At 40.0% G+C, this 27662-nt stretch overlaps 1 protein-coding gene across 1 annotated transcript in view; it reads right to left on the reverse strand.

Moving 5' to 3' along the window:
- The window catches only part of AFF2 (AF4/FMR2 family member 2), a 239960-nt gene that overhangs the window by 38273 nt on the left and 174025 nt on the right, over window positions 1-27662 (reverse strand). The gene's annotated exons all lie outside the window — the stretch shown is intronic.

The following is a 27662-nucleotide window of genomic DNA, read 5'->3' on the forward strand; positions in this document are numbered from 1 at the left end:
TTCGAGAGATTTATGCAGATTTAAATTTCAATCATGTTTTGAAAGATGTTGGCCTAGATTCTGCAATTCAAGCAGCTGTTATACAAATAAACTGGGCTTCCTCACATAGGTTTCAACTGCATGAACTGGGGGTTCCCTCTTGAAGAGACTTTCAAAGCAAGCTTTGTTATGTTGCTAAGATTCAGACAAGGAATGCCAGTCCAGACAAGATTTAAAATGGATTTAAAGCATTTTATCATCAGACCCAAGTCCTCAAAGTGACTAAAGGGGGCAGGAAGGACTGATATTTGAAACTATTGAATTTTTATTTCCCAGCAGGAGATGAGCACTCATATTGTTCCTCAGTGTTTGGGTGGACAATGTTTTTATATCATGTGAACTGAAAAAAAAAATTAATAAAAACAATGCTGCACAATGGAACACAGCATTGTTTGGGTAAATAACACTTAGAAGAAAGCCAGTTCATTATTATCACTTGAGATTGGGGGCCCCTACTGAGACCAGTGACCCGCTGTGCTGGATCTGTGTAAATACATGATGAGGCACAGTCCTTGGGCCAAAGAGCTTGCAGTGCAAACACACAAAGCAAACAGCAGAGGTATTACAGTCATCTTCATACTCAGTGTGGGCCTGTCACATTCTCTAAGTGCAAGGCCTCTCTGCAGCTAATAGAAACATCAGTTTTGCCCTCCTTTTAAGTTTGTTCTCATTTTGCTCAGCACTTGAGCTGAGTCCTGCAGGGCAGTCAGACGTGCTCTGCCCTGACCCAGAGCCCTGACCAGGCTGGGGGCAAAGATGCAGAATGACTTGGCAGGGAGAGCCCCATGACTCAGGCCAGATGGATCAGTGGCTGCTCACCCCTCTCCCGAGGAGCTCCTCCTGTGCTGTGGGGATGAGAGCCCTGGGGTGACACCCACACTCAGGGGAAGGGCAGCCAGGCCTCTGTCCCTTGCTAAGGTCACCATGAGGATGTCTCCATCCAGCTGCCTGCAGACTGGGGAGCTGGGACCCCTTCTGGCAGAGGAGACCTGCACTTCTGGAAGCCAGCTGGAAGGAAGCTCTTCTGCAGCACCTTCACCCATCTCCCTTCTTATGCTTTTGCAGTGCAAGTGTTTCCCCAGTCCCTGATAACTGTGCACAGCATGGCCACAAAGTATGAGATGAGAAATGCCTTGAAGGAGGGGACAAACACCAGCACCATCAATACCTGGAGTATTTTTCAGCTCTTGCTGAGCTCTTGCAAGCTGAGACTTGCAGGTGCATGGCTGCTGATGGCCCCAGGTGAGGAGCTGCACTGACCTCATCACACACCAACCATCTTTCTTTCACTGCACTTCACTGGTACAGGTCATCTGCCCAAATCACCCTGAAGCTTGTTTATTTTTCAATTCATGGGTTATTTTTCAAAAGCCAATTAAAGCAGACATGGAATTATTATGTGGCTGGATCATTATGCTGCATAGAAAACCAAAGGCCTGATATGTGGGTTATGCTTTTTTGTTCTTGTTGACATCTGGACCATTATATTGTTTTCAACATATAATTTACTCTACCGTTGTTATAAATGATCTTCAAAATTAAACCTGCTAGCTACAACAAAGATAATGTGAAGTACTCCAACTCATTAACATCTAATAAGTAAAAAAATAAACTTTAATCTTGTAAATACAGATGTTAAAAAAGGTATAATTCTGATGACAGCAGTAAAACGCATCAAGGAACAAAACCTATTAACAAGTCCTTAGCTATCTCCCTGAACCTTTTCCCAATTAGATGTAGTCATGTTAATTGCTGTGAGGAGAATTTGGCAAATAGATGGTGCTCTCCAACAATAGGTTTATTCATTCTAACCCTTCCTTTTTAGGATAATGATGAATAGGCCACTTGTTTCACTGTTCTACTCAGAAATCAAAATGTAAACTTAGAGAAAGCAGAGCATTGCTGGACAGTGGGAAATTGTAGATGGGAACTGACCAGTGAGTCAACAGTACATCCATGCTGGCAATGTATTTCCATTAGAAGCAGCACTCTACAAAGGTTGCTTTACTGTACAAGTCTATATTTAGGGAAAATTCAGCCAATGAAATCTGGAAATGACAAGGTCTATGCTGGAAAACTGACTACAGACTTGACAGAGTAGTTGATCTTCCTGTTGAGGCACTGCATTGGGACTGAGATTAATTTTGCTTTTTGTCTGAGAAGAAAATATGTCTTTGCATCAGTTCCTGCTGTGTAAAAGAGAGGCTATGTGGCCTACCCTTAATCTGGATCGTCTATTTAAAATGCAAATTCCTGAGAACAAAGAGTCTGATTGCACAGGGCACTGAAAGTTGGGTGCCCAGCTCTGAGCAAGACTTTTGGGCAATCAACTACACTGCGGCATCTACCAGAGCAGACAGCAACACTTCTGTTATTTGGATACTGTTGTTGTCCCACTCCCTGCGTTTTATTTGAAGAGAGAGACAGAGGAAAAAAACCCTCTGGGAACTGTTCCCAAGCCAGCCCAATCTCTCCTTTGGATCTATTTCTACAGAAGAACTGCAAACCTGACGGGCATTACTTGGAGTTGCTGGACTCACTGAATTCTGCATAAAAAAGGCTGTTTCATTATTCTAGCAGATAATAATAGTGCAGCACCTAGCAGATTAATATTTAGTGTCAGAATTTAATACCATAACTGTTCAATAACAAAGTTTTATTTCTCTTCTATTCTTACACCATTATCAGGAAGTAATATTCTCTTCTAATTTGAAAGGGAGCTGCAATTTTTTTTATAATGAATTGTTCATATTTTTATCTTCAAACGTATATACGCCTGCCATTAGATTGCTTTTTAAAGAAAAGGATTGCTCTGGATGATTTGTTCACTGCCTTTCCATTGGTTAGTATTAAATTATTTAACATCAGGCTGGTAGGATTCAAATCTAAACTTTCAAAGACTGGGTTGACACAGGAACTGAAAACCTGTATCAAGGCTTTTAAAATATTAATCAGCACCCAGGTCAATGAAATGAAATAAGGTGTGGAAATTGTTGCTTCAGCTAACATTAGCACATGTAGTAAGACATCACTTATGATGGCTCTCTCATTTCAAAACACATGGAAAGGGAAAACCTCTCTAATATGTTATTCAGGATGTGGCAGCTGATCTGCCTGTATCAATCCTGAGCACTGTAATGCAAGTAGGATCTCTGATTTATTTTGAAGGGGAGGGTAATTTACAAGATGTTGTATGTAAAAAGCCACAGCCTCATTTTACTGTGTTCAAAAGTAACTGTTTTAATCAAAGACTGTTTATAACAAGGTTGATAGAGTTACTGAAACCGATTTTTTTCATATACATATAACCCTTTTATACTTCCAGCTTTAAAGACCATAAAAAAGGATAGTAAAGATGAAAGAAATAAAAAGAATGACAGAGCTAACTCCTATGAGCCACAATCTATGTCAAAGCAGAACTAAAGTGATTGACAGCTTGCATTAGTAATGAATAGAGTGGGGAAAAGCTGCCAAGAATCCGTAACAAGGTCAAAGCCTTCCAATAAAGAATTACATTAGCCACAAATCCTAGGTGGAACTGTGTATATACATCTGCAATGTGACTTGAACCATGGCACTGTTTCTACTGTCCTATTCTGATGCTTCTCCAGTTTTTATTTCTGGGCTTCAGTAAATTCTGACCCATCACACCCGTGATAAAGAACAGGTGTAACGTCTCAACTTATGACATTATAAAAAAACAAATAGAAGGGGAGGAATTTTAATGCCACATTTCTAATAGTGCACATAAAAAACTTTCTGAACTATTGGTATGGTAATCACTCTCCTTCCAGTATCACAGCACTGTTATACACACTTGATGTGGAAGAGAAGGGTATTTTGCATATTAAAAGCAATATTGTATCCATGATTCCTGCATGCATCACTCTGCTCACCTCAGAGTTTAGAAACAATTTTGTGAGCATGATATTATTCAGGGAATGCAATGTATGTAGGCTTTTTGATGTACAATATTTTAGTGAATACATTCAAGTGTCAGAGAGCATTATTTGTACTGTGCCCTGATGTGCTGCTATTTGCCTGGCATCTGGAAGAACAAGAATACTCCCTCTTACTGTGAGACTCCAAAGGGTCTCATTTGATAAAAATGGAACCACTTTATTATATCAATATTGCCCCACTGAATCAAGCTAGATATGAGGATTGATACATAGAAACATCTTTATTTTCCGCAAAGGAAATCCTGGAATACTGCATTTTTCAGTACACTTTGCAAATCTTCTGTGGAAGTGCAGAAGCACATATTCGCCCCTCTACAGTTCAGAATTTCAAGGGAACATAAAATGTTTTTTAAGGAGTCAGTTATTTACACTTTGATTTTATTTACTACAGCAGAAAGTCTAAGTGTGGTCACAAAAAAACCCATCCAAAGTGAACCTCTGAAAGCAGTGTTGGGTTTTTTCTCATTCATGTGTGGCAGAAATTTAGGCACGTAACGTTCTAAATGAGCTACCCTTCTCATTCTAACTCAATTCTACTTCAGTTCTAACTGAAAACAGAATCCAGCTTGCAGAGTCCAGTGGGATGAGAACTGTGGGCTCGGGGACCAAATCACACTGGTGCAGATGGATCCACATGACACCTCCAACTCCTCAACGTTTCCAGTCTCATCTGTTATCTGAGGAAAGCTAATTTTACTATGCTGAGCAACCAAGCAATAAGAAAACATTAGAAAGCTGGAGGGTTTTTTTCTCTTTCCATGTAAAACAACAGCTCTGAGCTTGAAAAGGTGCCAAAAGGCATATCCTGATTTTCCAAAGCTTTATGGCACACTCACAGTCCTTTACACCTGAGCACTGAACAAGTGTCCCAACATGAGCTCATGAAACCATGGGAGGATTTCCTCTCCAGGGGAATCCATGGGGAGCAGATCAGCAGTAAAACTGGTTTTACTGACCAGAGCAAAGGGGAGGAACTGGGAGCAAAAGCCAGAAGAGGAAAAAAGCCTGTTGCAGGATGTTAGAGCTGTCCTTATTTAGAAAGACCCAAGATGGTTCCAACTGTAGTTGTTATCAGGAGCACGATGAGTAAAACAAGCAATACAGAAGGGGGCAGAGATAAAAACTGAGTATAATCAGAACAAATTGGGTAATATTCTACTAAATGAGCTTCAGCTGCTCACAAACTGGTAGCAATCTCCACGCATTATGCACTGTAGAAAGAATGAAACAGCAGGATTGGTGCTACAGGCATGGTTGGACATAGGAAGGTACGCAAATGATTGAGGCACAAATAATCCACCTCTGTGGGGATGACTGCTGCACCTTTGTAAAGAGGGACAGCCCCATGGTTACAGAACCAGTCCCACACTTCAGGATACAGGTTCAATTCCTGGGTCTCCCTGGGATTCAACGGGCAAAATAATAGAATTCCTGGCACTTTCCCCTGTTATTAATACATTTAGTTTTGTGAGACTCCAAGCATATTTACGTTCATCAGATTGAATTTGTAATAACAGGGACCACAGAAGTACACAGGCACTCATGAAAACCACAAGTAGACACTTTGTTTCACTGCTACTGCCATAACAATAAAAAGGAATCATCATTATTAATAATGGGCAATTACTCTGAAATAGTTTTTAAAGAAGTATTCCTAAAGGAACATGATGAATTTATGGCACACCACCAGAGCCTTTCATGGATATAAAGATGTACTTCAGCACACATGACTTGTTTTTTGAACAAGGCGAAAGCTGTCTAGTAAAATATTAATAAATCTGAATGCTGAAACATAGGTGTCTTCCTTACAATTCATTTTAAAATGGGGTAGAAGGCTCCATTTGGACTGAAAATCTTAACCTTCTGTATATTTATGTTTAATATGATTTCCTTTTAATGCTGCTGATTTTAGACAGTTACATAATACTTTGCTTTATAGACTTGAAAAAGGTATCAAATCTACTTAGGATTAAATATTATCTTGAATGCTCTTATGTTAAGAACAGAGCTAAACCGTTAAGCAGCATCCACCCTTAATTATGACACACGTAGGTATTAAGGAAAAAAAGGTGCTTCTCTGAGTGACAAATGGACCTAAAGATCCTTCACAACATTTACTATAAATCACAAAAGACCATTAATAAACAGTCAGAAAAAAAAATGACAGTTGCTACAAGTATCTGCTCTCATACTCTGCCTAATACTATCACTGTCATGTTTAAACCTGACATCTTAAATCTTTGACACGGAAACCCTTTAAGTCAAAAAGGCTCATCTATTTTAAACAGAATTTTCTATGCTTGTTATTTTGAATGACAGGAAAAGGAAACAGAGAATCTGTAATTCTGTAACCTTATCTGGCTGAAAATCTTTCCTTTCAGCCTTTTACATCAACCCCAAAATAAAAGGAAGATCCAAATAGCTTCTGCAGTTACTTGCTGGGATCTTGTGGGCAAACAGAGCTCCATGTCTGCCAGAGGGGGCTGGTGGAGCTCAGCAGCACTTGACTCTGTGGGAGCCAAGTCAAAACACTGCAAACACAGGGACTGCACTGCCTGTGTCAGGATGAGGACAAGTTTGGAGCCAGCTTTCATTCAGACAGGAAGGAATAACTGGGACTGCCAGAATTAACACTGGATGCCGTCCTGAAGTGTCACACTGCCTGCTTTCTTAACACAGGCTGAGAAACTGGGATGCCTGGCAGAGGCACTTAAACATCTGCCTGGGAGTGGGCAAACATTGTATTCCCCAAGAGGGCTGCAGGAAAAGAGTGACCATAATCCTGAGCATAAAGTGGGTTTTGTCAAGGGAGTGCTGAAAAACACTCAGTATGGACAAAATTATTTAGATCTTTAGGATTAGTCATATTATTTTTTCTTAAAAACCTTCCACCTAAGATGCTTTCTTTTTGGACATTTATGTTTCTGAGTGACCAGAAATGGACTTTTCAACATTACCACCATCCATTTTCCCCAGACTCAAGAAGAGTTATTGTATCAGCAATGATTTGCTGAAGGTTTGCCAACAAAGGTCAGGAAAACCCAAACCCGTCACGGATACAGAGGTAAATAGGCAAAGTTCGATCTCTCTTGCACTTTTTATTGTTTTCCACTTGATAATAATTCCCTTAGTAAGGTGCAAATGTCTTCTTCACACATCTGCCTGGATCTTTTAATGTTCTAGCGTGGCATGAAGGTTACTGATTACAAGAAATTCTTTTGTTTGTTAATGACAAAGATCAGTAGTGAGATGTCACTCTACCAGCAGGGAAGTGGAGAAGTAGTGACTTATTTTCAGCATTACACTTAAAAAATACCCCATCCTCTCGAATTCTACCTGCAGTATTTGGGATATCACAGGCAATAAAGCTGCATTAATGAAGGACAGTGCTCCAAAGTCAGCCCCTGCAGCAGATGGTAACACAAATGGTCCAGGGTTGAGCATGACCAATTGCTTCAATAGCAAGGTCTGAGGTGAACACCATCAGTGCTTGCATCCCTGAAAATATGCAGGGAGAGACACAGACACTCTGGCCCAGGGCTAAAAAGCTCACCCTGAATTTCAGATCAGTACTAAGCTGGATCTTGTCCAGTAATAACACTGCTTGGCTGATCTCTCTTGTTTTGCAGAGCAAAACCTACAAATGCCAGTCAGTAAATTCAGATGATGCCTTGAACATGCTGGAGCAGTTTAGCATCTATTCACTGCTTTGTCTCCTCCTTTGCTTTTTAAGTGAAGCAACATCCCTAAATGTTTTTGTAACTGATTTGTGCAGAGGCTGCTGAGAGAAAATCTAGTGTGGCAGCATGTTCCTCCCACCACAGTCAGGCTGGATTCCTGCACCAACAGACTGTCAATGGGAGTTTGCATTGGGCAAAGTTTTGAAGCTGAAAGCTCTACTTGCAAGTTTTGAAGTGGAGAGGCTGTTTTTTTTTGAATCTGAAGTCATAAAACACCACTTAACGTCTAGGTTACAGATGGACTCAGGATCCCACACTTGGCTCCTGACTGTAGATAACTCACACTGCGTATCTGTGGTTTGGGTTCAAGCCCATCTTGAATATAAGTTTAGACTGAAAGAAATACATGCAAATAGCAGGCACTGCCAGCTGTTTTCCTCTACTTACAAGGCCATTTCTGAGAAAGCAAAGTGTTTAAGTACAGGGTGGAACATGGGAGTGATGACAAGCTGGTATCCGTGAGTTCAATGTGAACCTGACATTCTCAAGTTTAGGGTGTCTCTTGTTCCTGACACATGTTTTCCTAGGACTCTGAGGCTACATTCTTCATTAAGTTTGTTGAGAAATGGAACAGTATGCTCACAACCCTTTTTTGGATCTCTCCTTAAGAAATATCTGTGTTCTATCTGTGCTTTAATGACAGCCTGCTGCTCATTTTCCAAGAAAATCCATGCCAAAAAGTCCAGATAACACTTAACTCACAGGCTGGTATACACAGAGCTGGCCTTGCAGGTCATGTTCCCAACTGAGTAATGGACTCATTATATTATCCCTGGCGAGTCTTGCAGGTTGGAATTTTCAAACAAAAGCAAACAAAATCAACTTTTGTTTTTTGATTTGATTATTTTTTAATGCTACAGCTTATTCATTTTGGTTTATTAATTTGTTGGTCCAATGGTTTTTATGTGCTGCAATTCAGGCTAGGCCTTTCTCTAGTATCATGTTTTATATAGATATGGGAAATGAAATGTAAGTCTGATACAATTACGGTTGTGTGCCATGCAAGACAATACCGTAAACACGACGACAGCCTGGAAAGCTGCTTAGCAAAATGATCTTAATATACAAGGCAGTGTGAAAATGTAAAAAGAATCTATAATGACAACAAAGATTAGCCATTTGCTCTCTAACCTTATTTACAGAAGCAATCAGAGGTATTCAGGTCGAGTTAATGACCCTGTCTCCAATTAATTCAATTGTCTACAAACAACACTGATGCAGTGGTTGTCTCAGAGTCTGCCACATAGTCTCTGAGGGAATACATAAGACTCCATTAAAAGTGACAATAATAATGCATTTATTACTGTAACACTATTGTATTATAAATAAATTCCTGATGTTAAATTATGCTCCACGCTTTAACAGAAATTCAATTACTGAAATAATAAAAAAGATGGTGTATTTGCCAAGTGCACGGACTATAATTTGGCTGCTTAGTTACCAGCAGTTGGCTGTTTTGCAATTTCTTGTTCATAGAGTATTTCTTTTGAATAAACGCCAGACTTTTTCATACAAATTTCATGAACAAGTTGCAAAATGAAATTTTGAGCTTTTGAATCCAATTATGAAAGACATAACTAAATCTATTATTGAAAAAATATTCTTGAAAGCCCTTCTTGCTGTTGTTCAGCTCAGTGTAGTAATTGAGGTAAGCACAGGTGCTGTTCATTATGGGCCATTGTGCACCATCTGAATTCTGGGAACTGAGGAATTCAGAGGGTTTCAACTCTTTGTGTGAATAACAAACAGGCATGATTCGGAGGTTGTTTGTACAAGCTTGCACATCGCTCTTCTGGGACTCCTAAGACACCTGCTTACCCTTTTGAAGCCAAAACAGTATCATTTATGTTCTGGCTATTCTTCCTACAGTGATTTTTGCAGAAGCAACATATTTCCCCACCCCTCTTCCTGCAGGCTTCTATCAATGGTGGAAGTAGGAACAAAAGAAAACAAAGGATGAAACCATTATCTAGTGGGGACAAGAAGCCTTAGAGAAGCCCTTTTTGGCTTGATGAGATTTCAGCAAGGAAAACCTTATGAAAAAAGAACTGTTTCTCACACTTAGCATCATTCCCCCTCTCAACCAGTTTCCTGTGGTAGGCTGTTAAGCATTAAATAGAATTAATTTTTTTCTTCTAACACCAATCTGTATTCTCTCTTTGTGGTTTGGCCATGTATTTATCTTGCTAATGCCTCTCCCACTCTCTTCACATGTTTTACAGGGAATACACGAAGAGGTGCATGCACCTTGCAAATGAAAAACTGCTGACAGTCTTCCTACAGGGTCCCACAGGTGCCTGCAGCCATATGGCAGCATGTGCGTGGGTCTTGGTTCTTTGAGGATGACAAACTCTCACCTCTGCACATTTCAAAATGTGCTGTCTCAACTATAGATTTCTGGTGACAGTGATTATTTACTTTGCACTTTTATTTGTTGATATATTGCTGGTACTTATCAGCAGAGATGTTATCAAAATTTCTGGGGAGGGAGTATGTGGAGAGCAGCTGCAGGCAGCCCAAAGGAAGGAAACACGGAGGGGAACTTCCAACAGTCTCAGTGTTAAAGGCTTTTTTTTTTTTACCCCCCCTTACACTGATTACAGTGCAACTAAAACTGCCTCAGTTCAAGTACTCCTGGGAATATATTGAGCTGTTAGGAGATGCTATCAGACTACACTTTGCACAAGTCAGCAGGCACAAGAATTCCTTGAGCATGTCAAAGATTCAGCTACAACTCAACACCGGCATTATGATTTCTCAAAACTCGCAGCGACCCAAGTTAGATGACTTATTCTCTGAATTAACCCCTGTCACAAGCCATGTACAATTACAACAGCAGATCTCAGTGCCACCTGAAGGTCAAGTTAACACCTGAGAAGAAGAAATAACACCATACAAGAAACAAAAAATTGAAGAAAGGCAACTACTTTCCTGAACTTCAGGAAAAACAGATCTTCAGGAAAGAAGGCTTGGGATTTCAGTGGCTGCAGGGCTGCACACTGCAATAGAAACTGGCTGGCCACACTGGAGAGGACCATATTCACATAGGATAAACCTACAAACTTCTAAAGGGGGTTGAGCTGGCAGTGAGGGACAAAGTTGCATTCCATTCACAGTGTCTGAATTAGTGATGAATGGCAGAATCCTCCTCCAGCCAGGGAACCAGAAGGAATCTGAGCAGAAGTAGATAATTCCTTCCAGATGCGTGGTCAATTAGCCACACATGGATAAAGGAAAAGAAGAATGAAAAGGAAAAGGAGAAGGAAAAGAAGAAAGAGGAATAAAGTAGAAAAAGAAAAAAGGAAAAGGAAAAAAAGGAAGACGAAAATGATAAAGAAGTTGTTGAAGGAAGCTGAGAGCATTCATCAGTCCAAATCCACTTCAGGAACTTGAGGCAAAGGCAACATTATAATGGCAGATTACAGATGGAATTAAGTTCAACAGCAAAACAACATATGCAAGGATGAGAAACAAAAGGAGCTTTGTCGGCAAAGATGGAGACTAAAATTATGCTGGCCTTCAAGCTCCAAGTCTAACATGGAGACAAGCTCCAAGAGCAACCACAAAGCTATAGACTTTTGGCAAAGATGGAGACCAAAATTATGCTGGCCTTCAAGCTTCAAGAGCAACCACAAAGCTATAGACTTTATATACAGGTACTGTTTTTCTCTGAGAGTATGCCATGTTTTAATACACTGGTGTGAATTATTTGGGGTTTGGGCTGCAAATTGTAAGCAAGCAGTAAACTAAATTCCTGGAAAATGTATCAACTCTGAGAATCCAAATCTCTGGGACTAGGTACAGTCCTGATTTTCACTGCATTTTGTTTGACTTGTATAAACATGCACTTAGTGTAGCCATCCCCACAGTCACTTGCACTTCTGTACTGCAATAAAAGAGACTCAGGAGAAAGACATTTTCTGCAGATCTTTCTCAGCTTAGTCACTGCTGGTCACACACAAGGGAGCTGCTCATCACCTGAAGAACAGATATTTAAGTGGGATAGGCAAAACAACTTGCCACTGCCATTTCTTTTTTCTTTTTATGAGATCTTGAGAGGAGAGTTGAGGAGATACAAGAATACAAGTAGCCACAGCCAGGGCAGGAGAAGTGGAGACTCTTGAACAATTTGCCATTTTTGTTTGGATAGGAAAGAGTAGCCCACAGTTTGTAGACTGAAGATGGCCTTATATTTTACATAGCCTTTGACAAGATATTCTGTAGCTATGGGAAGACCTATTTGGCCCTCAGATTCCGGCTAGTGAGACTTAACAGGTCACTCTATCACTCCTTACTTCTGCTGAAGACTCTCCCTACTCTACAGAAATTTAATTCACTAAACATCTCAACATAGCCAGTGAAAGCAATGTATTACCATCACCATCTTTTGTCAGCATAATTCTGTATAGTTCTTGGTAGAGCAGAGCTAGGACCACTGCATGATGGTGAGGATAAGTTATTTAAATGTGGGATCTAAAATAAGGCTGGAGATGCAGAAAGATAATGGGAGGAGGGTGACACTAACAGCAGCACAGGCAGATTATAATTACTTAAGTGGCAATTTGGCTGGGACACAGGATTAACACCCTTCACTCAAATTCTTATGAGAAAGCAATGAAATCTTAAATGGGAGGACCTTTGCTTTATACCACATCTGAAGCAGCGACTCTTACAGCACAGTGGCCTCTAACACAATGGAAGGACATTGTGGCATGGGGACAGCGGCCACTTTGTCAGCCCTACCAGCACCTGCAGAGCCACAGCACCAGCCCTGTCAAAGCCAGCTCTACACAGCCCCAGAAAAAGGCTGGAGGAGAACAGCACAGGTGGGCATGGCTGGGAGCCAGCAGAGCATTTAGCTGTCATTATCCCTACAGCAGATTCCTATGTACTGCAAAGTAGGCCTAATGAGGGAATGTTAATTTATATCCCCTCACAAGAGCATAGTGGGGCTCAAACACTGACCAATCGGGGGCCTAGCAGGCTTTAAAACTTGAAAACGCCGTGGGATCAGAGAAAGTTATACACATGATAACGTCTAATAAATCAAATAAAAATGGACAGCAGCCAAAGTAAGTTCCTGCATGTCAGATATTAAATATGACTAATGTTGTTTGACAGTGTTCCACAGAATGTGCATTGGAGTCTCACTTCTTCCTTATCATTATCACAGAAAGAGAAAGGTAAAGCACTGCAGGAATATAAATAATTTGAAAAGCCTCATAGACAATATTCTACTGTGCACCTCATTTGCACTTAAAAAAACCTGCCCTACAGACCTTATGTACTTTTAAGATTCATCTGAAAGATACATGAAGAAGTCTTCCAGTCAAAAATGTACATATTTAATGGAATTAGATCTCTAGGCAAGAAAATGTCAGAAGAAAAGGAGAAATATTAAAGTGAATGCAGGGTGCTCCTTTCTAGTGCTTTCCTGCTTTGATAAATATCTTCTGGGATGTCATTTACTAGAAAGTCATGATTTAACAAAAAGAAAAACTGCAGTATAAAATATACTCTCTTTATTGCTGAAGTAAGTTGCTATTTTCATATTTTCCCTCTGTATTCAGCTTTTGTCAGCCAGAGGCCTTGATATTTGCTTTTATATCATCCCCATTGAAAATGCAGTGATTATTGCGAAATATTCAATTGCAGAGCTCTTCTGATTGCATGGCAAGGGGAGATCATAGGAATCTGTACTGCCACAGCCCTTTCTCTGCCTTCCAGCCTCATGCGAGGGCAATCAAACTTTAAAAAAACAAGAAAAAGTAAAAGACCCTGATTGTAGTGTTCAGTAATCACCCCGGGCCCAACGGACTTGAAAGAAATCCTCTTTATTCTGTCACATCAGCTCCAGCTGCCTGAGCTGAGCAGCAGCTGAGCATCTGCAGAGCTGCTCACCCTCCACTCTGGCAAAGTGGAATCACCTGAAAGCTCAGCCCCAAGCCTCACCCTGCCCAGCCCCTGGCCTGATCTGTACACTCGGGGTACTGCCATCTATTATAACTCATTTGCAGGGCCTGCACCTCCACTAGTGATGCAGGAGGTTGTACCACAGACTGTCCCCCCAGCAGGACTTGAGAAGTACAATCCTAATTAGCTCTCCTATGGAAAACATGGTAGAGCTCTTAAAAATTCTCCCCTAGGACAACCTGACAAAAAACAAATTCTCATTAAAATCAGCATTACTACGCACAAGAAAATTTCCAGCTCCCCTCCAAAGTAACACGTTTCTATTGGGAAAATTCAAGTAAAATATTTTGAGTTAATTTCATCTGCAATGCAATATTTTGTTTCATTAAAATGACTTAAAATGTTTTATGTAATCAGTTAAGCCCAGAGTGCAGTCCCTGCTGAGAGCTTTAAGCTGGCTGCATCCTGTTTGTGAGGGATGTCTTGTGCAGTGCAATGCAAAGTCAGAGGAACCTTTCCATCAATTTAATAAAAGTGTGTTGCTTTCAAGTTTGTCAAAATATTTTATTTCGTTGGAGATATTTATGAAAAAAACACTTAATATAGTTGAATTCATACATTTCTGTTTCTTTTCTGTAAAAAGTTGTCAATTTTTCAGACTACACTAGAATTTTCCTCATTCTTATGCATGATCAACAGTTACAGTTTTTTCACACACTTTCCCAAAAAGACCAAAATGAATCTGCTCAGAGTTTCTAGGCTCTTCTCTATTCTAGGTTTTGCAGTGATGTAACTATTCAAGTATTTTTCTAGTGCACACTGGCATGCTGTGCAGGATGTATATATTTCACATATATGAGAACACATTTATTCATACATGAAGTCTTCAACAAAATGTCTTATTCCAAATTCCTGTGCATTTCCCACAACAATTCTCCAAATTCCAAGTGAATCTTCTAGTGTTTCTTGTTTCTCTACAGATTTTTAGGATGTCTACATCTTGGCACACAGGCTGGAAAATTCTGAATTGTCTGACCAATACTACAGAGATTATTGGGAAAAAAAGCAAGCATGGAAAATTAGGATTCCTATTTCAAGTCTTGTTTTTAGGCCACTGGACCAGACTTTTCTAGTCTCTCCTACTTTGCAAATACAGAATGCTGCTGCAGTAAAATGCAACCAGGGACATCCAGGATAACACATGTATCTTGTTAAATGCCTGCACATGTTCATGTCCAGCTTCTCCCACACATGTATCTACCATACTGATACCTTGCCACAGATTTAGTTCCCTCAATATAGGCAGAACTCACCCTAAAAATGCCCACACTATCTACTGGAGGGATGTTCCCTCCTTTCTGGCCATGCTGATCCTTCGGGTAACAAATGCTGATCCCTGAAACATCTCTGTCACCATCTCTAGCAGCCTGCCCTGCACTGCCCAGAACTGTTTGCTGCTCAGAGAGAAATGTTGTCAGGCTATTCACAACCCAGCCAGACACTTCTGTATCAGTTACACTCACTTCACTTTCAAAGACTTTTTTTTAAATGCTCAGTAAAGTGTTGCCTTTTGCAAAATGAGAAGTGTGAAGGTCCCATGTAGCTGCCTGGGATGTGTTCCATCACATTTACTTGTTTCCACCCAGAACTGAACTACAACTGCTTGTTGTGGAGGAACTGATCCAGCTCACATTAGCTTGACTGAAAGCTGGAGCTGATCCCAAACCATACTCCAAAGTGTTGCTGCTCTGAAGTATACAAAAGTAATGCAAAACCACCAAACTTCCACAACTTCATGGGAAGCATCAAACCCTTGCTCCTTCTTTCAGTTCAGCTATTCTGAAAGTATTCACCACTTTATGAGATGTCTCCAAATCCTTCTGGTGGCTGTAAAGCCGCTGAACTTTACCTCAAAACATGAGCAACAGCTTCATGTCACTGACACAGCCCCTTAGGCCCATTCTTCACTACCAATACTGGGTCTTGAAGTCAATGTTTCTACTAAAAGGTTTATTTTGACAAGAAGTCCTAACATGGAGTTAGAAAGAAACATTTTTTTAAATGTAATAGATATTTCTTTCACTAAACTTAAATTGTTTTGGATTACACCAGCTTGATTCCTGTGACTCTTGGCCCAACTCAGAAAGTTTAATGCTATAAGCTTAGCTATGCCAGGCAAACTTTTATTTACATTAAATAAGCAGGATTAAAAAACTCAAAACCTTTCATTGGAGAATTAGCTTGCTTATCCCAAAGTCACAAACTGTCTGTCTTCACTTTATGTCTTGTACCTCATGGCTTCAGCTGTTAGCTCCTCTTGTAGTCTTGTCAGCTTTCTCTACTTTTGCAATGTTTTGGAGCAAAATTCTTTGCTGGGGTAACTCCAAAGAAATGAATAGAGATACACACAAGGGGAAAAGGCGCAAACCCCTTGTCATGAGGCCAACCCTTAACTGGTGTAAGATGATGCTGACCTAATGAAGCAAATGCATCAGCTGTGTAATGACAGAGCAACTATCAGCAGCAGCTGTGGTCCTCTGCATCTAGCCTGTAGACAACTTCAGGTAGTCAGGAGAATTTGCTGCTGCTGCTATCAAACACAGTGAGCTTCTCTCACATGCTGGGTAGCCCAGCTGTAGCACTGCACTGACCTTCTCCCTGATGTGCCAAACAGACACCAAATGCTCTGGCTCCCCACAAACCAGGGCAAAGGACATTCTAGTGGCATCTAACAATTAAGATTTCTTTTTTTTTTCCCAGCCTGCAACAAGGGACACTGCTAGAAGTGGTAGCAATGATGCACACCAGCCTACTGCTCATTAACATTCACTTGGGGACAGAGATAATTTGCCTTTGTCTTTCTGAGCCACGTTGAGAAATTTATTTCAGTAGCATCAGTCATATAAGATGATAAAAATAGTGCAAATCATGTAAGGGAAAAGAAGCTGCCTTAGCATGATTTGAGTATATACAATGAATAAGGTTAGTAATTAATTGGTAAAGTGCTATTTGTAATTGTTCCTGTGTGATAAATGAATTAGAACAGATGTTTTAATGTCTTTTTTTTTTCCATTGCTTCACACATAAAAATATGTGTAAAACTGAAACAAAAAAGTGGTGATGCAGAAAGCAGGCTCTGGGAGATAAATGGAGGGTTACATAAGACCAAAAAAATGCCACACTCATTTCCTGGAACAGAAGTCACAAAAAGAGCCCAATAACTTTCCCAATATGTGCAGCAAATGACGACATGAATGAAATGTATTGTTCATAAATGTAGATAAATAATGCCTAATCACTTCAAGCACTAATTGAGTGTTCTCCAGCCCAGGACTTGAACAGCAGCAGCTTAGGAAATCAAAAGCACAACCCTGTGTTATCCTGATCCCAGGGCAGTGCCTATCCCACTGTGGAGCTGCTGTGCCTCATGCCCACTGCCTGCTGAGTCCCAGCATGGCAGCAACTGGGAATCTGCACGGAGAAGAGACCCTGGCAATGCCACCCTGGGGCAGGCAGCAGGAAAGTGCACTGGCTCCGGAGCCGGAGAGCCGCGTGTCCTCGCGGTGGTGGCCATCCAGAAGGGAAGGATTAATAAATCCACAGTGGATTTATTCCATTGTAGAGATGGGAACTGATATTACTTAAAACACTGCCATCAGAACCTGATCCTGCATAACTGAATAATCCTTCACAATCTCCTGGATGTCAGAGAGGTGCAGGAGGCTGAGGCTGTGTCCCCTTCCATAGGCAGCACTGCAGGGAGCATCCCTGGGCACGGGTCACAGCGGCTCACAGCCCTGCCCTGGGCTCTGGGCTCCCCTGAGCTGGCAGCAGGGAGGAAAACAGCAATGCTCCACCTTATCCCTGCCCCTCCAGTGCCCACAGCTCAGCACTGAGATCTCCCAGGGACACAGCACGGGGTGTCACAAAGGGTACAGGCACTAGGCCTGTAATGGCCAGGGCATGAAAAGAATCCTGCAATATCCATCCCTCTAATGGTATTAAAGGAGCCACCATTACTTTTCATTTGTACAAAGTAATCTGATTGAGTGCAACATAGCTAAAATTTCATTTCCTATATCTTTATTAAAGCAGTGCCACTCTTTAAAGAGAAATGTTAGCAGAAGAATAAACAGAAACTGTTTTTATTGTCTAGGTTTAAAAAAGAAAAAAAAGAAAAGAGAAAGGTAGACTGGCTCCATATTAGCTTCTAATCAACCATGATTCATGAAGACTTTTTAGAAAAAATATTAAAGGACTTGCAACTGCAATGTAATTAAGTTTTCTACCTCTGGGGGGGGATTTGTGTAAGTCTGAGTTGAACCGTTCTAGATGTCCACGTAATCTGTTAGCTCTTACCAAAGGACAAAGATTACACACTAATTCAAAGGATGTGTACAAGACACTTGTAAAATTGAATGGGTTTGACAAAATTAATTAACTAATTAATTGTGGTTTTTTGTTTTGTGACATACGACTTCCTCCAGAATGCTCTGCTCCTGTTCTTCTCTATTAAAACACAATCACCTTTTAAAAAACATGTAGTTTTTTGATACAACCATGTTTGAGACAGGGTGCCGTGCTCAGGTGGCATTTGCTCACAGAAAAATTCCTTTTAATGTTTTCAATAGTGTCCTTATTGTGCATAAAGTATGAAAACTTCACTGAAGAAATATTATGAGACTATAGGAAAACAATCCTCAAAAGATGCTCAGATTATTACTGACAAATGCCACTGTGTGATACCACCTTGCTCAGTAGTAAATGAACTAAAGAAGAGCTAATTGCTTTGAAGTTAATGAAGACTATATTGCCTTTCAATAATTGGTGTTTGTTTAGCTACTATGATTATAGCTATCTCTTTCTCGTTGAGCAATGTAAGATGGCAGAAGTTCCACCTTTTACAAGTTTTAAATCCCTGTAGAATTGACAGAAAAAGCTGTAACCACAAATTGGTTTGCAATTTTCCTCTTTCTTCCCAGCAAGCTCTGTATGGTTATATTATGAACCTTGCTTCAAACAAACTGCTTCTGACTTTTATGATCCTTTTGTGATCTAAATGGCTATCTCATAAGATATTCCACTGCAGCTTCTTTTTCAATTGCTTTTACTGTGAAATGGCATTCTGGAGATTTCTGGGGACCATTTCACACTCTTATGGTATTGATTTGCTAAACCTGATGATAGGTTTATATTTAAGATGCAGTCTAGTATATGAGCAAAGTGTAAAGCTTATGAAGAGGAGATTCAGGACTTTCAATAACCCCATTTTCTTGATGGGGTTTGCCTCTTTAAAGAAGGTTAGTATTTTACCCCGAATTTCTGAAGGCAGGTTGCTATATGGACTGTGTTTCTAATTGTCTTGGAATGTTTCCATTCCACTGAATTATGGCCACAGAAAAAGTATGGAGAAGATGACTGCCAGTAACTTGTAAATCTTCCCAACATAAGGTCAGAGCAAATACACAAAAGCACATGGGAACCTAAATGGAAAAACGTATGTGAGATTGTTCCCAGAGTTCCCACTTACGAGGATGGCAGAGGATAGATTTACTCCTGGGGACACTAAAAAACTGACAATAAAATGAACTTCTTTGGGCTTTGGTGTTGGAGATATTTTTCCAGGACACTTTTCCTTAAAAGACTGATCATTGTAAAATGGTTACAGGCCAAGAAGAAACAGTCTTTGATGGAGTTATATTCTAACAATGAGTCAGAAACACCTTTATGCACAGGACAGTTTCTTATTGGGTCTAACCACAAGCCCATGGCTCTACCTTTACTCTGGCAAATGTTATGAATGTAAGACATGGACCCAGGCAACCCAGTCACAGGAAAATAAAACCATCAGGTATTCACAAATGTAGTGAGGAACACTCAGTGAACAAGGGAGTGTCCCAACAAGAGTTCCAGGACATTTTGTTTAGAAGATGGAGCAAAATCGAAGCTATAAATATTAACAGCAATATATATACTCAAGGCTGCTCCAATTTTCTTCAAATGGAAGTGAACTCCTTCCTGCAGGATGGTGCAAAAGTAGGAGAATGAGGGTCTGAGACAGTTTCTGATGTGGAGGCAGTATTTTGGTCTCTATAGACCTGTAAGTGGCAAATTAGGGAGAAGAACTCAGAAATTCACAGCAGTGGAGTATACAGGACAGAGACAGTGGGAAATCCTTTACCCTGTAGGTAAGACACTTTGAGCAGTAATCAGAGATCATTTGACTGTAGTACAATTATATGCTAAAAAAATAGAATTAAATGGTTTAAAAGAGAAGCTGAAAAATGTATGCTGGAGTATAGGTTCGTAACAATTCACTACATATATTATTAGATGCAGGGCTTCATTACTGAAATGTGTGGATGTATTTTGCAGTGTGTGCCTGAGTGATGATATGATTACGTATGACTGCTGAGTGAAGTCTAGATGAATTGCTTGTTGATATTAAACAAATGAAGAAATTCCTCTAGCAATATCTGGAACAAGTGAAGATAACACCAGTTAGAGCTGACCAGGATCAGCTTTTGCTTACACAACAACAATCTTGTATGCTCATTTCTAAGTCTGGCCTAATGTCTGACTTCTTTCTCTCTGCTTCCACTCAGCACTATTTATTTTTTTGCTTTGTTTTTGCATCACTGTCCCTCAGCGGTGTAGGATCTGCACTAATCTCTTAAATGTCACGTAGACTAGAAAACTGGGATTTTTCTCAATACAATTTTCATGACAAAAAGGTACACATAAAACTAAAGAATTGCCAAGTGCTGCAAGAACACTGACAGTGGGCAGTATTTAATGAAATTCTTATGTGGTAGGTTAGAAAACAGTCAGAGCTGCAGAGCCTTTAATTGCTGGTGAGGGATTTTGAAATGTATTGCAAGGAGGCATTTGTACATTTTTGTGGCTTGCTAAATGAAAGTTTCACATGTGTGCAAAAAAGCTGAAAAAGTCCATACCCTCCAGGATCTTCATACTTCCATAAGAAGTCCTGTAAGATTTGCAGCCATTTCAAGAGTTTAAAGAGTTGGTCCATGCTGGTAAACTGTCCATTATAGACCACATAAATCACCCAAACCACCAACAGTATTTTATCTCTTTGCTGTTATAGATCTGGCAAGAAATATCTACCAAGACTACAGCCTAGCTACTGCCACAGTAACTAAACAACAAACATGAACATTTTAAAATACCATGACTGGTTTGGATGGGAGAACAGCTGGCTAAATTAGCAAACAATATCCATGTGAGAAGGTGTACAACTATTTTGGAGAATCGATCAGAATATGAAAAGATCCTGATGAAGTTTCCTAACAAAACCACGAAAAATTCACTGTGGACAAGCACAAGGTACTAGAGCTTATCACAAAAATTCAACAGCAAAAATACAAGGTAAGGAATGACCAGTGAGGTTGCTTTCTACAGAAAGATCAGATGGTTATAATGGATTACACACGACACATCAGTCAACAATGCCAGGTGGTTCCAGAAATGGCAACCACTTTCTTGGGATGAAAAAATAGAAAGTGTAGCTTCCAAAATCTGTGGTATAATTCTTTTAACCAATAGCACAGGTATGGCTCAAGCTGAAGAATCTGTTTACCTGGGAAATAAAACTAAAGTTTGCCTCTCTGCTTGTAAAATAGAAGCAGGTTCTGGTTTTGGGTGGTACATGAAATCTGCCTCTCTGCAGAGATGGGAACTACTGTCCAGAGCAAGAAGATCAGGTCTGTTCTGTGGTATCCCCACAGATGCTGAGGAAGATTTCTGCTGAACTGTAATTCAAATTTTTTCTTGTTAGCAGATAATATTTAATTATTCATGTTTCTCTCATTTGCCTTGTTTTATTGCAAAACAAAAAGAAAAAAAAAAAAGAAAAAAAGCACACCTGTATACCCTAGTGTCCCATATATCTGTCTCACCTTTATCTAATATCCATAGCTACCTGACTGTCCATCTGCTTGTCTATCTGTCTCCACAGAGATCTGTACAAACCAGACCTATACAACTGGATACACTGGAAACACCAACACACAGTCTTTCTGTAACACACTCAAATATTTCACCTTACTTATCATTTCAGACCTTTTTTCACCACATTAAAATCCATACTGCACTTAGATAATTTTTTTCCTTAATTTATTTTCTCTCCCCAACAGTTTTACTGATTTTTCATACAAAGCACCTTGTGCTGTGTGTAGTCAAAGACATCTTTGTCCTGTGCCCATGCAATTGTGCACTACAGGACTGCTGAAGGCACATTTCAGAGCAGGCATTAAGGTACTACATCCCCTGGGTCAGTTGAGAATAAACTAGAAGTAGAGCTGGCAAGAATTATTCTGTGATTTCCTCTGTGAAATATTTCAACATGGTCTTTAAAGATTCAACCAAACACTCCCAAAGCAAATTAAGCAGATGACATTATCCTTCCCTCTTGACTTCATGCCCTTAAACACTGAATGGAGACATTGCCAGGGTCAGATTCCCAGCTCCAGTAGAGATACAGTGACTGAAAATCAGTGCCTGTCAGCAGAATAAGAATAAATAACACTCTATCAAGGAGGGACTCAACATCCTGGCTTTGAGAACACCACTTTACAAAGAAGGACTCTGTCTGTAACAGTAGGAAGGCAGTTTGGACTACCAACCTGCAAAATTTGTTCAACCAGATTCACATGTAGGAGTCTCTTTTGAACCAATGCCTTTGTCTGGATATGCTGGCTGTCCTTATTTTAGGAAATCAAACTCCAGTTATGCTTCCTAAAATAACCAAAGACAGAGCATGAAAGCTTTACCTTTCAGATTAAAAAACTTTATGCAAATACACCAAGAGGAAACCGAACAATCCAAAATATACAATGTTAATTTTCTATGGCTATTCCAGATAAATATTAGCAACACACGGGCTACTTTTCAATGTTGGTATCAATATCAAAAGACTGGAAAATCTTAAAACACTGAAAGACCATCTGTGCATACTAGCAACTGCCAAATTTGCAACTGTGGTTTCTTCCCTGCTAATTCCATATTTTCCTGATAGATTAATGGGCACCATTTATCCAGAATAAATAAATGTGGAAGGCCCGCCTTCCCCCTCCCCTGTACCTCATCATATTACTGATTTCCACCAGACCACTGAGCACATTAATACAAGCAAGCCTCTGTCTGGATTCAGAAATTATCACATTTGCTAGAGAAGAAGTGTTTGGCATTGCCAGTTTCTTAACATTGAAGTTAAAAAGAAATATATTCCAAGAACTCCAGACTGCAATCAACACAGATAAAGTGCAGTTGAAGGATTTTTCTTTCCTTTCCCTGACTTAAATGTAACCTATGTGCAAGAAAGCATAGATATTTTACACACACAACTACTCCTGTTTCACCATGTGCATTTATCTTATTTCTTTTGAGAGGCATGTTAGACACATATATTTAGACTCCTAGCTTGCTAATTTATGCCAGCTAGTGTAAAATTATAGGGTAGAGAATAAAGTTGCAGAATCAAACCTTTATATGTGCTTTGAAGGAAAATTTTCTGCTATATACAGTCAGACTTCCACAATCCACAATTTGCTAATCTTTCCACTTTGCATTTTGCATTCCTTCTACAAAAAGTCTAACTACATATATCTAACACATTATCTGGCACTTGGATGATTTCACTGTGTGTTCATGGGGTGATAATTGCAAATGTAGAATGCAAATAGTATATAACCTTGTTAAATACATTTCTTTAAGAGGAGGAGATATGCCTTTGCTGTATGTTTGCTGTCCCCACTCACTGTAGCTCCAGGTTTTGCTAAGAGGTATAAGTTGATAAAGCCTGTTGGTGCATTTGCTGACATATCTTATCCTGAATGACATTATCATGACATATTACAGCTAAAAATAAATAAATTGCTTAGGACTGGGCATCCCATTGGCAAGACACGAGCTTGCCACATGCCAAGACAAGCATGCACTGCACGATTTGTAGGAGCAGGGCAGAGCATTGCCTTTGTGCAGGCTCTGACACAGATGTCTGTTGAAGTTCTTTGCTACTTTTGTAATAGTCTCTGTCGTCTCTTCTTCCTTGTAAATACATATTAGTTTAAAAACAAAGCCTGGGAATTCCTCCAAGCGAAGCACAAGTGAGGAGCCACACAAGCTCCCTAATCCCAACAGGCAGAAAAGGAAGGTAGAGCAGCATGGGTTCACCTTCAGCCCATAGAACTAGCAGAGGAAGCATTTTGGTTTTATTTTCTACTAAGCAGTATTCCACTACTTATTGCACCATTGTTTCTAATATGCTAAATTAGCAATATGAAGGTTAAATTAACCTAAAAGAAATTACTAAAATAATAAAGGGGAAAAAAGTAATCTCCTCCTCTCCAAGATGCTTTTCTCTTTTATTTTTCTAAAGACAGACAGAAAAAGTGTCAGTCTTATACTTTCTAAATAGCTTTCAAAAGCCTGGACTTCTCTAGAAACCTTTTGGGTTCTTATTCCATTGCTTGCAACACTCTCTGCTAGATTTACTTGCTATTTGCTTAATTTTTGCATATATTGAAATGATCTTTTTCAATGCAATTTCTTCATATTTACATCAGTGTGATGAGCAATCGCATATATCCATAAATTAATGAGAATATGAAATAGAAACTTTAATTATTACTTAAGTAATAAAATCTGATATTAGTTAAGTGAAAACTTAATGGGGCTTAGTGGGACTTAAGGAGATGATGAAGTATTTTTGAAATGGCTATTTCCTGTTTATGGCTTTTACAGCCCTGACTGGGTCTAAAGTGACAAGCACCAAGCTGTAACATTCAAGAAGTTGAAGAAATAATATATTCAGCTTTAGAAACACTGACTGCACCTGCTTGTTCATGCACACAGTGGCAATGAAGGGAACTGGTTATTCAGTTAAACAAATACATCAAGAACCAGGAAGAAGATGAAAAAATCCAACAGCCCAGCAGGCAGTTAAAAAAAAAATCTGTCAAAAAAAAAATGGAAGTCCTCAGTTATAGCTTATCCAAGATTTTATGGAGGGAAGAAAGCTGCACTCTTTTGAGCCAATACTGTTTACAGTTGCTGCAATGAAAATTCTAATTTTGTGCTCTAATGAACACAAAACGATCCATAGTCAACCTTGGCAAAACTTATAATGACTGTGTAATTGAAGTGACTTTGTCACATTAAAAAAATATTTCACAAAATTGTAGGAAACTGCCAAGAAATAAAACTCTGGGATGGGCAGTCTTGGGTATGTGACACAGGCAGCCATATCATCTGTGCTGCTTGGTACATGTCAGGATTATAAAGCTGTGAGGTATTTGTCTGCAGTTGCTCTTCTTACAGCATATTAAGACTAATTGTGAATTACAGCAAATAATTTGTGGTAAAAGCTGTGTGACACAGAATTTTCTTTTCCAAGACACTGCTTGTGCTGTCACACTCTCTGGCACAATCCAGATGCATGGGATATGCTATATGGAAAGCTGCCAGGTGAATCTCTATGCACAGGTTGTGTGTGACATGGGTAGACCTTGAAAGAATTCCTCCATTCTATAAATTTACAGAGAAAGGGCAACGAAGGGAGAATGGGATTAGCTCATTAGGGAGGATACAGCTTCAAGCTCTGGGCAGAACTTGAATGGGCAGAACATTCTTCAAGATACCAGATTTCTCCAGAAATATCCCTGGCAGAAAAGATGAACACTTGTCTAGTAAGTTTATGCTCACCACTATCCATGTTCTGGGCTTTTTACTCTGACTTTCTTCCCACCCTTCCCCATATCCTGACCTCCAGCAGAGTCCATGCCTTCATCCTCCAGCAGGCAAAGCCCTTGGCTCCCTCCCTCTGCCTGCAAGGACATCTCTCCACTGAGCTGATGGAGAGAAGATAAGGACCAGAAGAATAGCAGTTCTGTGTTAATGAAGCATGCTCATATTCAACAGATGCCATACTGAAATATAGAGGGATTAATTCATATTTGAAGTCCAAATTCTCATCTAACTACACTTATACAGAACTGGTCTTTAAACATCATAGTTTTGATTTCAAATATGACTGACCAAATATTTTCTATTTACTTATCACAACAATGACTTCAGCAAGCACCTGGGTAAATCCTGTGAAGCACTCTAAGACCATCCCCAAATGCAGTACTAAAGCCTTGTTTTGAGTTTTCCTGAAAGATCTGGGGATTGGGCACTGAAGCATCCTTAGGAGAAATAAATAAAAAATCCCTTCCCATTTTCATTGTGGTAGGAATTTTTCCAGACATCAGTATTTCAGAAGACTTTTTACAGCCCTCTTTCACTTGAAGGACAAATCCGATTCGACATGAAGTTCCATTACGAAGAAACTGTTACATGTGATGACACTGGTTATTGAAAATTGAAATGAAGTGAGAGGAAGCTAACACCAACTTGTATGAAATTCTGCTGTCTTTGAATGACACAGGGAACTCAATATATCTAATCATCAAAGTGAAGCCCATTGGGAACCAAACTACAGTTGTATAGCAGGAGGTTGCTACTTGATTGCTAGACCCAAAAGTGCTAAGCCATATGCCACTTATTTCTGTGTCTAAATAGCTTACTGTGATTGATACTGAGAGTGGCTCTCCTCTTCAGAGAGAAACAATCATGAAAACAACAGGAATTAGGGTACAGTGGATACAGATTATTTTTTACAATCCTAATTTTCAACCCTGTCGCTTCCCTGAGCTTAATGTAATTTATTCTTTAATGAATTCTAGCCCATGCTCTGTATTTTCCCAGTAGAACACGAGCTTTTGCACAGACCTTAGTGTGCAAGCTGCACCCAGTATTTTTTTCTCTTGCTGCTGTTGGTGTGTGGCCAGATGAACCTGACTGTAAGGCTTCGCTCTTGGCCTCGAGTGCAAAAAAATTTCCCTTTTTTCTTTAGAAAGATTTTTTTCCACTGTCCTTGTGCCAATCTCCTTGATTTTTCTTCCTCACTAATCTGTCTCAGTGAATCAGCCTTTCCCCAGCTCTCCTGCAGCCTCCCCAGGCTCAAAGTCGCTCCAAGGTCGGCGGCGGGCCCTGGTCCGCGTGTCCCCGCTCCAGCTGGAGGCACAGCGCGCTGGGGTTACAATATGCTCACTTCCCACTTGGAGAGGCCTGGGAGCCTCTGCACACATCTGAACTGTGGTCAGAGAGCGTGGGGCTGTCACGACATGGCCCTTCTGCAGTGACAGGGCTGCTGCAGGAGCTGATGCTCCAATTACAGAGCAGTGGGAGAGCTCAGCGCAGAACACAGCACGGAAATCACAGAAATCAGCCCCGACATCACAAGCACCTCCAACTATGCTAATCTCCTCTTTCATCCATGATCTCTGCTAGTCACATAGTGTTACAGCAAAGAGCTCTGCACTTAAAGGAGTATCTGCAGCTTTCCTGCCACTATTGATAAAAATGTTTAATACTCTTGTTAGGAGGCGCAATTTGATTACCGAACTGTTATCCAACAAATCCTGAAAACAATTCAAAGTAAATTTCCCTAATATGTCTATTTTTCTATCCTGCCAGAAGGGTTGCTAATGAATTTGCTGCTTGAATGCACAGACAGATTGGGAACTATAACTGTGCTGGCCTGGGCAACATGGCACTGGCACCAAAAACCTATTTGTACCCATGCAAAGTTCTCTCTAGAGTATGTCTTTCATCCAGAGGTGATTTTCCAATAAAATCAGCCTCGATTATTGCAAGCGCAGGAGCAATCCCTGAGGGAGTATATCTGGCAATTCAATACTAGGAAATGTTGTACTAGGCAAAATTAACCTTGTAGCAGCGTTATTTCCTGAAACATTATCTAGCTTTGCCTTTCTTTCGTATTCATTGATCATAAATGACTGGAATTTTTTTCTTCTTCTTTCACTTAGAACAAGATCATTATTTTCTGAAGTTGTATTTAAAAAAATGCTTGAAAGACACCTGTTTTCCTTTTATTTCATTTACTGCCAAAGGAAAGGACCTTTTACTGTATAGCTGCACGTTT

This window comes from Geospiza fortis, unplaced genomic scaffold (assembly GCF_000277835.1).
Source record: "Geospiza fortis unplaced genomic scaffold, GeoFor_1.0 scaffold157, whole genome shotgun sequence".
Lineage (NCBI taxonomy): Eukaryota > Metazoa > Chordata > Aves > Passeriformes > Thraupidae > Geospiza > Geospiza fortis.